This window comes from Atta cephalotes (assembly GCF_000143395.1).
Source record: "Atta cephalotes unplaced genomic scaffold scaffold00036, whole genome shotgun sequence".
In the NCBI taxonomy this organism is placed as follows: domain Eukaryota; kingdom Metazoa; phylum Arthropoda; class Insecta; order Hymenoptera; family Formicidae; genus Atta; species Atta cephalotes.
In genome coordinates, this window is record NW_012130100.1 from 1,370,072 (window position 1) to 1,377,373 (window position 7,302).

Consider the following 7,302-nt stretch of genomic DNA (forward strand, 5'->3'; position numbering starts at 1 on the left):
CAAGAAACAAATATCGTCTTTACTATTAAACCGTTAACTTACTAAAGATATATATATATATATATATATATATAGATATATATACAATCGAAATGAGCACTACCGATTATTTAATTTCAGCTATTCATTTATGCGCTGCTTATTACGAAGATTATTGTATTTGGTTGCACATGCAACTTGTAATTAGCAATTTGATTGTTGATCCAAGAGTACCGCGGTGAATATATTTAAGCAGATGAAATTGAAGTTGTAAAAAAAAAATTTTAATCAATAATTTCATATCTTCATCAATGCATTTACAGTGCTCACAGTGAGCGCGTGAGTATAGCGGCGCAAAAGTCGATGTTCGCTATATGGGTTTTACGTAATGTTGTATATAATTCATCGCGCTTACCTTTGTTGTCGTAACGGCTAGCTTATCAGCTGATTTGATAGTCGGACGTCATTTCGCCATCTCTTCCTCTTATTGACATCAACACGTGGTACCGGAATTTATGCATTCTGTACTTCTTAGAACAGTAAAGCAATTCATAAATCTTTGGTATGAATCAAATAGTGTGTAAAAAGATTGAACGACATTTATAAGTTTCTATTTTAAAATTCGGTCTCCTAATATCTTTCGAATGCCAAGATTATTGTCTCTCTTGCATTTGTAAAGCATTTGAGTGATATGTTTGGCTTTTATTTTACTCTTTACCTACAATAGTTGAATATTTACCGGATAAATATGTTTAACGTTGGCTTCTATTTTCAAAAGCTCTTCAGAGATAATATTGGAGATAATATTTCAAATAAGAAAATCGAAGAAGAAGAAATTTTCCTTAAGCTATTCATAAGCCTTGTAGAAAAGGCTATGTTCACCTTTATGGTGATAGATAACTTAAATAACAATGTCCATATGCTATTACATCTTGGATTTTGCGTAAAGAGATAGGAGCTCTTATGGGCTTGATCTGCAATTCCTTTTAAGGATTTCTTTTATGTATCATTCATAGTTTCTAATTAGACAAGAATTGATCAAGGCATTCAAATACTGAAAAATAAAGTTATGGAACATGCATCATATGTAATCAAGGTCATGATCCTAAATAACCTAATCAGCAATCATTCTTAAAAATAGTAAAAGACAAAGGTTTCTATAAGGCTTAACTTTGTTATAAAGTTATTAACAATCAAAGTTGCTAATTATTCGTCATGACCTTGACTACATATGTCAAGGTCTAGATCATCGGAAAGTCCCTATACTAAATAATTATCAAAACTATTCAAACTTGTACTATTGGTACATCTTTAAAAATTACTTTTAGTGAAACTGAAAACATAAGTAAATTTTTAACATTTGTAGGTATAGTGAATCAAATCGAAGAGAATTATATATTCATTTTTACGGTCGAGTAAGAATTTTTTTGAAATTTATACATCCGAAAGATACGCACTTATAAAAATAAATAATCACAACATTGAGTTTAAAATAGAAAATACTAAATCAAAACAATAATGAGGCTTGATTATAGATTATTTTTTACAATGTTCGGCAATGTATTTCTCATTCTATCTTTTCATTTAAGCCTGTTCTACAATGTGCATTTTATTCCCTGTTTCTTGTTTTTTGCTAATTTTTATATCTTGTTTTTTTGACCGTTTTTCGTTTTTTATCGCCCGAGATCAAAATTAAAGTATTTCTCCGAGAAATTGAGTTTTTATAGATTTTTGGAATTTGAATATTATGTTTAAAATAATTTTACTTATCCACGTTGTCACGTCCTGACTGACGAAATTGTTTACTAACTATTTAATCGTGGAAAGTAGAGCAGAAGCGCGCGGAGTAGAATGCTCCCTTGGCTCCTAACACGAGAAAATATACTACTCAAATATTTGTATGATACGCGACAGTCTTCGTGACCCTTTCGGGACTTCGTCAAAAACGAGTCAAAATATCCTACAAGTATCTAGGCATCGACGTCGCTTTCGCTACAGCGAGGGTTATCGTCATGCAGAGTTCGCGTGAAAGGGGTAGGAAGGTGAAAAGAATTTTTACTTAACAATTTTTATTCTCAAACTACATCGCTCATTACTGATAATTCTCAGCTAAGAGTCACGCGATTTCTCAGTGACCTTCGTAGGTCGCGTAGGGATCCATCGCGTAGGGAACCTCCATCGTGTCGGAAGGGAAAACTTCATATCCTTGGGGACGCAACTGCAGACGGTGATGAGGATATTGGACGTGAGACGCAAAAACTGCATGATTAAATCTAGAAAAGACGTTTCAAGATTCAGGACTTAACAGAAGAATAAGGCTGCTTCGTACGACGAAATAGAAGATAGCCAATTAGTTGAAGATTATGTTAATCGCATAATTAGTACTGCACTTAAAGGCGTTGATATAGAAATTGACAGTGAATGGATTGAGGCACTAATGTTGGGTTTTCCGGAAAGTTATAGACTCATGATCTTAGGATTAAAAAATTCAGGTATGCCGATTACCGCGAACTCTATTAAAACGAAATTATTGCAGGATGTTAAAGATGTCTCTAAAAGTAAAAAGTCAGCGCTTATGACTAAACAGTCGTCGTAAAATTTGCATCACAACAACGGAAGGGTTCCGGATGTTTTGAATACAATAATATGGATATTTTGGTCAAGGACTGTCGCAGCAAGAATAAGAAAAAGTAATTATAAGAAAGTAATTATAAGAAAAAGTAATTATAAGAAAAAGAAATAAACCACAAATGAAGAAGGTAGTTTATCCAGTCTACGCTGTTATGTAATATGTTGTTATTTGGTGAAATAAGTGAAAATGACTGATACATCGATTCTGCGTCTGCACATGACTATGTCTCGTGATTGGATGCAGGATGCCAAAAAGTTAAAACATGAAGAAGTTACAATAGCAAACAAAAGAAAATTCCAATTAAAAGTCAATTAAGAGATGTGCAAGTGTCTCAGTATGCAGGCCATTTCCACTCTTAAGGATGTTCTTTACATTCCAGGTTTAGCTACGAACTTGCTATCTGTAAGTACCATAAGATCGTAAAACGAGAAAATAAAGTGATTTTTTACTCAAGCGGATGTAAGATTTTCAACAGTTAAAACCAAATAATTACTACAATCGCTGCAGTTGGAAATATTATAGTGATCGTTTCTTGGGAATAATGACATCACAACAATTCGCATAAAGTATATTTTCTCCAGAGAGTACAGAACGATAACTCTCCTTCACGACTTTTGTCGATCTCCTCGAACCGCGCTCTCGCGGGGTCGAATCACGCTCGCTCCACCACGCCGCAGTGGTCTTCACTCGCCTTCAACTACGCAGTGGAACACATGTACTACACATCAGAGACACGTCTCTACTTCGGTCATTCTGACTGCTGACCGACTCGGGCAGTGACTTATGGTCTTGTGAGAATCACTTACATATATATGGAAAAAACCATTTCGCAAATCTAAGGTATTAATACTTGCACGTCCTGTAACTTATCTAATTGGTCTTCTATTAGAGATAGAGGATATCTATCCTTTACTATTACCTGATTCAGCTTACGGTAATCGACAAAACGCGTGACGATCCATCCTTTTTTTTACGATTACTATTGGGCTGGCGTATTCGGACAATCAAAACTATATCGTCTTTCAATCAATCGCGCACCTGCTTCTCGACAATATCGCGTTCTACAGTAGGCAGTCTCCATGGCCGCTGATAAATTGGTTCCTCTGTCTTTAAAACAATTCATTTCAACGTTCATCGTTTTATATTTAAAGAGTGTAATTCGTCACTATATGTTTAATCTTACTTTTTATCGCCGCGTTCATCTGTTCACCGATACCCAAAGAGATTTCATCGCATATACTTATGTCAGCAAACAATACGATTATATTTCTTTTGAAATTTCCATCTCATCCTTAATAATAATATTGGCTTGAAGCAATACGTAGCGCTTAATAATAATATCTAACGTCATAGCAGAATTCGGAACTACATATATCTTAACTGAAAATTTCTCATTATCTATTTTAATTGCAGTCTGAAAATATCCCAACGGTTTAATTTCAGCTTGATCAAACCTGACTAAAGAAAGCTGAGTGCTTACAGTAGGTTCCTTTAATTCGCAATAAATTCTTTCACAAATAAACGTCACGCAACCTGTATCAAGACAAGGCCGAAATCACTGATTACTATCTTTTTACACATATTATCATTCAACGAGATAGAAATATTACTGCCGTGGTATCTTTATCATTATTCGTTTGCTTATTTTTCGCATTCGCGACGCATTCGAAAGATCTATGTCTGAACTGATTGCACTTAAAACATTTTGGCCCTAACTTTTTGACTTACTTAGTCTTTAGATGCCCCACATTACCGTGATTGAAGCACCATACTGTTTTGATTTGACCTTCTGGTTTCTTTAATAGCTCTTGTGCTGGAGATGTCTTTTTTGCCGCTGATGACTTTCCTTGGATATTCTTAGCAACTTACATCTGATTCGCCTCCCTTATCTCCTCATATGCCCGCAGGCGCTCTTTAAAGTTACGCATTTTTTTGGTCCCATAGAAAATTGCTTTATTTCATTCATCATCCTGAATGCTGGATGATATATCGTATCAATGCCTCGTTCTCGATCATTTCTTTCACTGCTAATTCCTTCATTATTAAATAGTATTCTGTTTTTCACCTTTCTTCATCATTCTCTTCGATAACATTTAATGCAATTGTCTATTTTAATGGAAAATTTATCTTTTAATAACTTTCAAGGTTTTCCAGTTCTTCATCACGCCTTCGTTTTGAATATAGAATTTTGCAAGTCCTGTCAAAAATCGTTTAGCGAATATTAACTGCTGTACTTCCATCCGAAAAACGCTCCTCAAAGTCTGCTATCCATCGTTCGACCGGACAGGCATCACTGCCGTCAAAATTTCTAATGGAGCCTTCCACATCTCGAAATGTTAACGCGAAATTATGGCGCCTCGTTATTCCTCTCTCTTGTCTCGTGGGTAATTCATTACGTCTTGCACAGAAGCATTTTCTGCTTCATTCATCACACCTGCCGGTGTTTCCATCATCGATGCTGGTCGCGAGTGGATAATCACTTTCATCACTCACTATTCGTCTGAGCCGTCGTCGTCATCATCATCAGAGTCATCATTTCTTTGACACAGTATACTAAAATTCATCCTTGCAGATTCGCTTGCCTATATTTTCTTTCAGTCCTCCATAATCCAGATAAAGAATGTTGCAGATCGCTATCAGATCGCGTTCCGAGAAGGTTTTTTGAATAAATGCAATCTTATCTCGATAATCGTCTTCTTCGTTTTGATATGTGAATCCGCTGAAGCTTTTCAAATGACTATGGTTCTTTCGGTCGCCAAACTAGTTTATGAAATGCCTGAATCACTTTCACGGAAGTCATTGCAATGTTTTTCCTAATTCTATCGTTTTCTCCTAAGCACTCCATTATATTCGACACTAACTGAATTATTTTCTTATCGTAACGTTACTTCTCACGTACATGTCATGTCTCTTTGTCGTATGCGCCATAGCTTTTTGCGCCATCTTTCGCATCTTCAAGTATCCGACTTATAGTATATTCTCGATGTTCTGGATTCTTCTTCTCATCCTTTTCATCTTTTTTTGTTCCTTCTTTGTTATTTTTTTTTCCTTTATCCTTCTTCTTTTGTCCTTTGTTCTTCTTTTTTTCCTTGTCTTCCTTCGTCTTTTACTATTTGGAATGTCTTCAATCACGAGTATCGTCGTTCTGCGTCATACAACGCTGATACCAAACTTCCGGTGTCACCACACAAACAATTCACAATTCTTCAGAATTCTTACGTTTGTCTGACACAATCCCGGCTGAGACCCCAAATTGTAATGATCGTTTCTTGGGAATAATAACATCACAATAATTCGGCATAAAATAATATATTTTCTCCTATATAGAGAGTACAAAACGATAGCTCGTCTCCTTTACGACTCCTGTCGATCTTCTCGAATCGAGTTCTCGCGGGGAATCACGCTCGTTCCACCACATCGCAGTGGTACTTGCCTTCAACTACGTAATGGGACGCAGTGGTACTACCAAACGTGTCCCTACAATATGTACAGACTGAATCGTTCTGAAAGTAAGCATGCTATGTTAGTCAAGATAGAAAGGGACAGCAAATTGGGCCTAAAGAGAAGAAGAAAGATATGAAAGATATGAATTTCTTCAGGAAACCATTGGTAGCCTTCTACATGCAGCGCAGATTTCACATAAATTATGTAGTTAATGCGTGTAGTCCGTACAGTGATAATCCAGGGATGTCATATTGGAATGCAGTAAAGCGAATTTTTTGTTATGTGCAAGGAATTAGTGACGTGAAATTAATTTTCCAAGTCGAAACTTATCAACAACTCACTGGATATTGTGACTAATTGGGGAAACAATTTGACCGAAGATTGATTACTAGCTTTGCCTTCCAAGCGTTTAGTAATTTAATTTCTTAGAATACTAAAAAACAACCTATGGTAGCTCTATCAACAAAACTGAGTATATGTCATTAAATGCAGCAGTACAAGAGGCACTATGGTTCAAGAGTCTACACAAAGAGTTCAACCTGAAATATCTGACGAAATCAAGATATGTAACGACAATAAAAGCGCGATTGACTTGTCGATGAATTATTGTATCGTGCTAGGAATAAACACATAGATACTGCCATTTTGTTCGCGAACAAATATTTAAAGGCAAATAGTTTTAAACTTATAACATTTAAAAAATGATCGCTGATTTTCTTACTAAGCCCGTTCCAAAGGACAAACATTATTATTGTGTAGTTAACTTCCCACACATCACGAATGACTGTCGATTTTTCCCAATCGGCATATAGTCAACTGTTGAAAGTCGACAGTTTTAGTTGACTTTATATTCAGGGTTGGCAACGTTATCTCATAAAAATAACTCGTTACCATTCTTTTTCCTAAAAAATAACTCGTTTTCATTACTCGTTATTGATTTGCAAAAGTGATTCGTTACCATTAATAATATAAGGAATCGTTATTTTTTTTCTTAACACTAATAGAATATTATATGTAGATTTTTTCAGTAAATATAAAAATGATGTGAAAATTTTACTTTTTATTAGAGGAATAGAGCTCAAAAAATATATACCCATAGTAAACATTGTGCATTATTTTTATAAATGAAATGGAATGCTGTCATATCACATAATATATATTGCATTTTTATAATTTTATACTTAAATTTATTTTTGTATTACTTTTAATAAGATATCTTTAAATTATGCGTTTAACTCTTAATACCA

General features: G+C 34.9%; 1 pseudogene; it reads left to right on the forward strand.

The window, feature by feature from the left end:
• Positions 1-2,929: 2,929 nt before the first annotated feature.
• The window catches only part of LOC105621705, a 17,544-nt pseudogene continuing 13,171 nt past the window's right edge, over positions 2,930-7,302 (forward strand).